General features: G+C 41.9%; 1 protein-coding gene across 3 annotated transcripts in view; it reads right to left on the reverse strand.

The window, feature by feature from the left end:
* The window catches only part of LOC139382186 (ATG16 autophagy related 16-like 1 (S. cerevisiae)), a 53,243-nt gene extending 51,524 nt beyond the window's left edge, over positions 1–1,719 (reverse strand). The window contains exon 1 of one of the 3 annotated variants that reach the window (XM_071126047.1): positions 1,412–1,719. The gene's annotated coding sequence lies outside the window, so the exon portion shown is untranslated. The remainder of the gene's footprint in view (positions 1–1,411) is intronic. The other 2 variants (XM_071126046.1, XM_071126048.1) reach the window with 2 other exon arrangements.
* Between the last annotated feature and the right edge of the window lie 8,319 nt (positions 1,720–10,038).

Raw genomic sequence — 10,038 nt, forward strand, 5'->3', positions numbered from 1 at the left:
TCAGACTGAGCTTGTTGTCATTGCAGGCAATTTCAACTCTGTGCGTTTACAGGGAAGACCTCCTCCCTTCCTGCAGGCTCATCCTGACATTACCCTCCAGCATGACGATGCCACCAGCCATACTGCTCGTTCTGTGCATGACATGAATGTCAGTGTTCTGCCATGGCCAGCGAAGAGCCCGGATCTCAATCCCATTGAGCACATCTGGGACCTGTCGGATCGGAGGGGGAGGGCCATTCCCCCCAGAAATGTCCAGGAACTTCAAGGTGCCTTGGTGGAAGAGTGGGGTAACATCTCACAGCAAGAACTGGCAAGTCTGGTGCAGTCCATGAGGAGGAGATTCACTGCAGTACTTAATGCAACTGGTGGCCACACCAGATACTGACTTACTTTTGATTTTGACCCCCCCCCCTTTGTTCAGGGACACATTATTCAATTTCTGTTGGTCACATGTCTATGGAAGTTGTTCAGTTTGTCTCAGTTGTTGAATCATATGTTCATACACATATTTACAGATGTTAAGTTTGCTGAAAATAAACAGTTGACAGTGAGAGGACGTTTATTTTTTTGCTGAGTTTAGGTAGGGATAAAGTGACTACAACAGCATAGATAAGACAGTAAGTAGCATGTGTGAAAGTGTGAGGCATCAGTATGCATGTGTGCAGGCTCATGTAGTGTGTGTGGTGGGGTGTCAGTATGTGCAAGTGTGTGGGTAAAATAGTGAGAGAGAAAAAAGGTTAAATGCGAGCAGTCCGGGTAGCCATTTGATTCGCTATTTAGCAGTCTCATGGCTTGGGGGTAGAAGCTTTTAGGGTACTGTTGGTTCCAATTGCCATAAGGTAGCAGAGAGAACAGTCTATGGCTTGGGTGACTTGAGTCTGAAAAATGTTGGGCCTTCCTCTAACACAGCCTGGGCAGAGGTCCTGGATGGCAGGGAGCTCGGCTTGTTAAATCATATACAAGAGCAGTAACAACGTCATGTGGTGTTGGTGAAAGGCATAGCCTTCCGATTGACTGCGCAAGCAAGTACTATACACAATCATAAACAGCTAATTAACCTGTCAACTTTGAAGATTATGGTAGCCCGCTCTGGTCTAGCTAGGAGCTTGTTAGCAAGCTAACGTTAGCTAGCTAAATTTACGCCACAAATGCCTCCTACATTAACTAGCTATTAGCCAGCTAGTTAAAAAATACCTAACGTTAGTTTGTGTAGCTAATGTTTTCTAACTAACTATACATATGTAGTTTTAATTTTACAAATTCGTACGTTACGTCTATAGTACGACAAGCTAGCTAGCAGGCTATCTGCTAACACTAGCTAGCTTGCAAGCTATGTAGCGATGTTTTCAAACACGCAGTCATTAGCTAGCGTGATAAATAGCATCAAGAGGAATGGAAAATGTTAACTTACGTTAGCTAGCGTAGGTAGTTCCACATCCACTCAGATCATGACATTTAGTTTTCAGCTGCTTACTTGTGCTAAATTGGCGTTGGTTGATGTTTTGAAAAAAGTTTTCCTATTTAAACCACATGGCTAGCTTGTGATACCTAACAGCCAGCTAGCAAACGGTAGCGAATTAAGATAGTCGATATTCATCAGCCGAGACGAGAGCCAAAACTATTTTTTTTTTAAAACAGAAAATCATCTCGGATTGCACATTTTGGTCACAAACAACCAGGTGTAGGTACTGCTTCTTCTTCTGTGGGTTTTATGGCGGACTACATCCAAAAAATATGTATTGGCGCCACCAACTGGACGGGTTTTTAAAAAAGGGGAAAATAATCTAATCCATACATGATAGAGAAACTAACTTAATCCACCCCCCAAAAAATTGTCAATTAACCAAAACTCCCACTTCTTCCTTCTTTCAAATCTCCATATCTCCCTTCTCAGGCTGTAGGATCTGAGAGGGTGATACGGCTTGTGACAATATTCCATATAACTCCTCCACCGAGAAACCTCTCCGGCACATCCACAATAATACTATTTTCCTGGACCTTCTCTCCACCTTGGCAGTGCCATTAATCACCATAGTTATAAAGGCCACAAAGTCTACCTTCTTCACCTTTGAAATATCAGGGTTCTGCTGATGAAAGGCAACCCCTGCCTCTAGCTTGTATGGCTCCTTGGGCGACCCCCGACCCCTTCAGCCCCCCTCAGACATTTGGAACAACACAAATACATTTCATAACATTTAAAACTATATATATATACAAAAATAAGACTCAAATATCAAAAATAAGTAACAAAGACAAATAGAAACAAATTTCTGTTGATTTGGCACTCGAGCATCAATACGTTACCCATCCCCCAACACTGTCAACGAAGAGTCAAGACTAAACCAATTCACCTTGGTGGTGTGCAGACTGGTTTTATATTATTCCTAACGATTCCGCACAAACCAGAAAAAAATCAAATGTCACCATTCCGTATTTTTTTGTGCGGGCGCCCTGTCCCGCCCCCGGCAAGTTGCCGCCCTGGGCGGCTGCCCGTGTCGCCTCTACCTAAATCCACCACTGCCTGCAGCCTGCAATGAAGGCCTATCCACCACCATGGACACATCAGGAGCACCATTCAAACCCTCAAACCTTTTAACAGCTGCTGCATATTAAATGCTCTGGACAACCTTAACTTTGGCCACATCATTTTCTTTCACCCTTGTCGGGCATTCAAAAGACGTGGCTTCATGGTTCCTACCTCAATTGCAACATGTTACATCACTTTTATAACACATGATATGATCTATTCCACAACTTGGACATCTCAGTTTCTCCCTTCTGCAAACACTTGAAACATGACCAAAAGCTTTATTATGATCACACTGCATTGGTCTTGGGATAAATGCTCTGACTCTGTAGTTGATATACTCCAACTGCACTTGAGTAGGGAGAGACTCCATTTCAAAAAACAAAAGAACAGATAAACTCTTCACTTATTCATCATTCACCACATGAATCATCCAACATGCATCAATCACTCCTAGAATATTTTTCATTTCTTCAACATCGACTTCCCACGAGACGCCAGATATTAATTAACCCCTTGAGGGGTGACCTGTTCCGAAGAGACGCATACGATACGTCAAACTTATCAAATCGGGTGAGACGCAACACATGTTCCTTCTGATCCGCAGAAGTGCAAAAATCAAATCAGCCCGCCTCTCGTGATCCTCACAGCCTTCACTTCACCCATTATTCTCTCTACCAGTTTGGATAGCTCAAATGGATTCTTCAAGATTGGTATTTCGATTAGCTGCTCCTCATTAATAAACCATACAAAGGGACATTTTCAGCACTGTGCTCCATTTTCCATTCTTTTGGACAATACTCCAATTCTCAAAAAAAAAGCGCACTGGTTAGACGCTCTTGATTGGACAGTGTTGTCTATGCCAATAAAAGTGTTCCCATTGGTCAATTCTAGACGTAACTAATACAATATATATACAAAAGTATGTGGACACCCCTTCAAATCAGTGGATTCGGCTAGTTCAACCACACCCGTCGCTGACAGATGTTTAAAATCGAGCACACAGCTATACAATCACCATAAGGCAGTAGAATGGCCTTACTGAAGAGCTCAGAGACTTTCAACATGGCACCATCATAGGATGCCACCTTTCCAACAAGTCAGTTTGTCAAGTTTATGCACTGCTAGAGCTGCCCCGGTCAAATGTAAGTGCTGTTATTGTGAAGTGGAAATGTGTCGGAGCAACAATGGCTTAGCCACAAAGTGGTAGGTCACACAAGCTCAAAGAACAGGACCGCCAAGTGCTGAAACGTGTAGCGAGTAAAAATCATCTGTCTTCGGTTGCAACACTCATTACCGAGTTCCAAACTGCATCTGGAAGCAACATCAGCACAATAACTGTTTGTTGCGAGCTTCATGAAATAGGTTTCCTTGGCCGAGCAGCCGCACACAAGCCTAAGATCACCATGCGCAATGCCAAGCGTCAGTTGGAGTGGTGTAAAGCTTGAGGCCATTGGACTCTGGAGCAGTGGAAACGTGTTCTCTGGAGTGATGAATCACGTTTCACCCTCTGGCAGTCCAACAGATGAATCTGGATTTGGCGGATGCCAGGAGAATGCTACCTGCCCCAATGCATAGTGCCAACTGTAAAGTTTGGTGGAGGAGGAATAATGGTCTGGGGCTGTTTTTCATGGTTCAGGCTAGGGCCCTTAGTTCCAGTGAAGGGACATCTTAACACTAAAGCATAAAACATGTTAAATAAAGTTATGCTTTTGAATCATCTATCCATAGAACATTCTTCTAGCTGCTTTTTGGCAAACCTGAGTCAACATTTTGGACAACATGGGTCCCATTATGCCTGGCGAAAACCAAACCCTGCATTCCACAGTAAGAACCTCATACCAACGGTCAAGCATGGTGGTGGTAGTGTGATGGCTTGGGGATGCTTTGCTGCCTCAGGACCTGGACGACTTGCCTTAAATAAAAAATGTACGAATCAGAATAACAAATACAATTTTAATTACAACTCTTGATAACTCCATAAAGGAAATAATTGTATCCCATAAGGTAATTCAAGAAATAGTGAAATAGACTAGAGACAGGTGTCCCTCATTCAGGGGCAACGCTCTCGGTCCTTCTCGTGGTCCGAAACACACATAGGACTATTAATAAATGATAACCTTCTTCCAATGTATCAGCGCTACAATTAAATCTCACCATATGTCTCTAGCCTTTCTGGTGAGGGTGATCAGGCCTCACCAGAAAGTCAGAACAGAGATCAGAGGTCATGCAACCCCATTAAGTGAGTGTTTCTTTCCCCTTTCTTTCCCTCTTCCTCAGACTCATTGTTTAAAAACATTTCAAACATTTTGTGTATCAGGTTTACATTGGGTTTTAGACTTTAAATGTTTGCAAGCAAAACTCGCACAATAGATACTTCATAAAATGTTATTTCTGTGCCCTTTAAGCTGCATCCTTTCTAACCCAGGAAAAAAACACTAAAACCAAATAAAAAGACCCCACACAATAAATGAAGCACAGTATTAACATCACTAACAAATATTCATAACAGGTGGGTTGTGTGTAGGTGCTGTCGTGGGTGGTAAAATGTAGGGTAAAAACAAACAAAATGGCCTGGCATTACTTAATTTTGGAGCTCCCTTAACAACCGGATCTGGGTACCTTTATACTGTTCCTGCCTCAGGACGCCTTTCAATGGGAGAGATACAGAATCATTGGTAAACTCATCAGAAAATTTGGTAGTGGACATTCCATCAGTCCTGGAAGAAATAAAATAAACATGTACTTAGTTTTCTTCATTTTAATCAGTCCTAAAAATTCTTAATCAAGTTTACTGCATCTTTGGGCATTATGTCTTGATAAAACCATGCGTACCCAGAATCATACTTGAGACACATCAGATGATACAGTGTCCCATTAAGCAGAATAGGCACCTTCTAAAGTAAACAATCCCAGTGCCCATTTCTTGTAATCTTATCATTTTTACCTGTTGCATTGACTTATGTTCTGTACTGACTGTCCCTGTGACATCAACTAGTCAAAATATGAAACATGTTGTTTAACAACTCTACTAGGTCCTTCAAAATGTTGGTGCTGGCTTATAAGCTCAATATTCACTACTAAAAACATTTAAATGGATCTACTTCAATTTTGGACACAGTTCCACGTAATGTAATAATATTATTGTTTTAGATTACATTCTTTAGATTACATTCTTACTTAAATCACTGGTGTTACCCAAACTATAGAATTGAGTAATCATAATTGAAAATGGTCAACAACATCTCTCATTCAATTATTCATACCTCTGTCTCAAATGTCCCACTGTGTCACTTACAGTCTGTTTGAGTTCAGTGAGTACCACTCACTTTCACTGGCGGCTTATCTATTTGTCCACAGGAAGCTTATCTCTAACCTAAACACCAGAGGCTCAATCCCTCTGTTCGTCATGTGACCTTGTATTAAACCTCAGCATTTTCAAATTACTAAAATATCTGAAAGCCACTAATAACATATTACCATTCACATACTGGCAACACTCATTACATCTGACATCAACTGATAGATCGTACTGTTAATCTTTCCACTTTACCTTCTTTATCAATGTCTTTGTTTCTCTCACAAGTCTCCATATCTGTTACCTTCAACTAAAACCCTTCTAAACTTTCCAGCAGAAAAAAAACATTCTCAATCACTACTGCTAAGACACATCACTCTCAAACAATGTCCTGCTTTTACCCCTATTGCAAGGTTTAAAAATCAAACAAAACAAACATGATAACTTTCTCCATATTGGAAGGCATTGTTTTCATTTTAGTCTACCCTTACAATGTTACTCTATGTATTTATTACCAATTTCTGTATTCACTTTCTGCTTCACATTATTATTTTAAGAGGAATATGTAATGCACCAAATTGATAAAATACATCGGCCAAATCAGAAGGGAAGAGAAACTTTGGAGGGAGCTTCCTTTTTGAGGTAGCTCTCGAGACTAGAGTATTATAACTAGGCTAACACTACTGATCAGTCCACTGTAGATGGAGTGATCTGTCCATAATAAGTCTGGCACCAGAGACAGGATAGACTGGGCCTTAAGTTTAGTTAATTAACAAGTCTCTACGTGTTCAACATTAATTGGTTCAATTTAAAAGGGCATGGGTTTTGTTGGTAGAGGAAATCCCCTAAGCATTTATAGTTTTATTGGTTAGGGGTAAATCAGGTCCCGTACTTTAACCAGAAGTGGATATAGTGGCTCTCGTATCTACCAACCATAATGTTTAGGCCAGATTAATCTACTTTTACCCGTGGTCATTGCAGTACCAAAGATTTTGTTTCCCCTAAGGGGCGTCCCTATAGTGGCTGGTTAATTTAATTTCTAATGAAGACTCTGATTAACATGGCAATTATATTTTTTCAGTTAAATGCTGTTTTAAAAGCATAGAAAACATGCCAATCTTTGTTTGAGACTTTATTTCCCGAGACCATTTAGACAGTCATACAATGCTTTGATCTTATCTTTATCAAATGATCCATAAAGGGACCACTCTGAACATTTCTCAGAATACTTTTTGCACCACTTACGTACATCTACGTGTGGGTATACAAGTTGTATATATATTGTTTTTTCCATTGTTTATCAAATCCGTGGGGCGACGCACAATTGGCCTAGTGTCGTCCGGGTTAGGGAGGGCTTGGCCGGTAGGGATGTCCTTGTCTCGCGCACCAGCGACTCCTGTGGCGGGCCGGGTGCAGTGCGCGCTAACCAAGGTTGCCAGATGCACGGTGTTTCCTCCGACACATTGGTGCGGCTGGCTTCCGGGTTGGATACGCGCTGTGTTAAGAAGCAGTGCGGCTTGGTTGGGTTGTGTATCGGAGGACACATGACTTTCAACCTTCGTCTCTCCCGAGCCCGTACGGGAGTTGTAGCGATGAGACAAGATAGTAGCTACTAAAACAATTGGATACCACGAAAAAGGGGTAAAATAAAATAAAAAATAAAATAACAATTGTTTAACTTGGGTCAAACAATTCGGGTAGCCTTCCACAAGCTTCCCACATTAAGATCTATATTTCATAGGACTTCATCGTTATTAGAACTTATGGGTTGAAGTTATTTTTGTGCAGATGATCAGATATTCAGGTTGGGTGATTTTTGGCCAATTCCCCCTGACAGAGCTGGTGTAACTGAGTCAGGGCTTTTTCAGATCTGCCCACAAATGTTCTATAGGATTGAGGTCAGGGCTTTGTGATGGCCAATACCTAAACTTTGTTGTCCTTAAGCCATTTTGCCACAACTTTGGAAGTATGCTTGGGGTCATTGTCCATTTGGAAAACCCATTTGCGACCAAGCATTAACTTCCTGACTGATGTATTGAGATGTTGCTTCAATATATCTACATAATTTCCCATGATGCCATCTATTTTGTGAAGTGCACCAGTCCCTCCTGCAGCAAAGCACCCCCACAACATGATGCTGCCACCCCCATGCTTCACGGTTGGGATGGTGTTCTTCGGCTTGCAAGCCTCCCTCTTTTTCCTCCAAACATAACGATGGTCATTATGGCCAAACAGTTCTATTTTTGATTCATCAGACCAGAGGACATTTATACAAAGAGTACAATCTTTGTCCCCATGTACAGTTGCAAACTGTAGTCTGGCTTTTTTTATGGCAGTTTTGGAGCAGTGGCTTCTTCCTTGCTGAGACGCCTTTCAGGTTATGTCAGCATAATTTTCTGGAATTTTCCAAGCTGTTTAAAGGCACAGTCAACTTAGTGAATGTAAACTTCTGACCCACTGGAATTGTGATAAGTGAAATAATCTGTCTGTAAACAATTGTTGGAAAACTTACTTGTGTCATGCACAAAGTAGATGTCCTAACCGACTTGGCAAAGCTATAGTTTGTTAACAAGAAATTTGTGGAGTGATTGAAAAACGAGTTTTAATGACTCCAACCAAAGTGTATGTAAACTTCCGACTTCAACTGTACATATGAAGTGGATAAAACGGTATGTAAATATTTTTTGAAGTGACAGTGTTCCAAATGACAGTGTTCCATGTTTCTGTACATAGGTAGCAGCATCTAAGGTGCAGGGTTGAGTAACCGGGTGGTAGCCGGCTCGTGACAGTGACTAATGTTCATTGCAGCACTGTGGGCGGAGGCCGATTATTTAACAGTGCGATAGAAGCTGTTTTTCAGTCCCCTTAGGGGTCAAGCCGAATTTAGGGGTCAAGCCGAATTTAACAGTCTGATGGCCTTGAGATAGAAGCTGTTTTTCAGTCTCTCGGTCCCAGCTTTGATGCACCTGTACTGACCTTGCCTTCTGGATGGTAATGGGGTGAACAGACCGGGAGTCGGGTGGCTGAGGTCCTTGATGATCTTTAAACCTTAGGGGTCAAGCCGAATTTCTTCAGTTTCCTGACGTTGAAGATGCGCTGTCACGCCTTCTTCGCTACACTGTGTGGGTGGATCATTTCAGATTGTCAGTGATGTGTATGCCGAGGAACTTGAAGCTTTATACCTTCTCCACTGCAGCCCCATCGATGTGGATGGCGTGCTCCCTCTACTGTCTCCTGAAGTCCACGATCAGCTTTTTCCTTTTGTTAACATTGAGGGAGAGGTTATTACCTCTGTAAGCCCATCATGCACATTCAACAGAGGTTATCAGCATTCAGTTCACTCTTCTTACACCGTTACACCCGTAGCACGCACTCCATCAGGTGTATCTCACTGACCATTTTATTTATTTATTTTTTTATTTCACCTTTATTTAACCAGGTAGGCTAGTTGAGAACAAGTTCTCATTTGCAACTGCGACCTGGCCAAGATAAAGCATAGCAGTGTGAACAGACAACACAGAGTTACACATGGAGTAAACAATTAACAAGTCAATAACACAGTAGAAAAAAGGGGAGTCTATATATACATTGTGTGCAAAAGGCATGAGAAGGTAGGCAAATAATTACAATTATGCAGATTAACACTGGAGTGATAAATGATCAGATGGTTATGTAAAGGTAGAGATATTGGTGTGCAAAAGAGCAGAAAAATAAATAAATAAAAACAGTATGGGGATGAGGTAGGTGAAAATGGGTGGGCTATTTACCAATAGACTATGTACAGCTGCAGCGATCGGTTAGCTGCTCAGATAGCAGATGTTTGAAGTTGGTGAGGGAGATAAAAGTCTCCAACTTCAGTGATTTTTGCAATTCGTTCCAATCACAGGCAGCAGAGAACTGGAACGAAAGGCGGCCAAATGAGGTGTTGGCTTTAGGGATGATCAGTGAGATACACCTGCTGGAGCGCGTGCTACGGATGGGTGTTGCCATCGTAACCAGTGAACTGAGATAAGGCGGAGCTTTACCTAGCATGGACTTGTAGATGAGCTGGAGCCAGTGGGTCTGGCGACGAATATGTAGCGAGGGCCAGCCGATTAGAGCATACAAGTCGCAGTGGTGGGTGGTATAAGGTGCTTTAGTGACAAAACGGATGGCACTGTGATAAACTGCATCCAGTTTGCTGAGTAGAGTGTTGGCCATCCCTAAAGAGACC

Source organism: Oncorhynchus clarkii, chromosome 24 (genome assembly GCF_045791955.1).
Source record: "Oncorhynchus clarkii lewisi isolate Uvic-CL-2024 chromosome 24, UVic_Ocla_1.0, whole genome shotgun sequence".
In the NCBI taxonomy this organism is placed as follows: domain Eukaryota; kingdom Metazoa; phylum Chordata; class Actinopteri; order Salmoniformes; family Salmonidae; genus Oncorhynchus; species Oncorhynchus clarkii.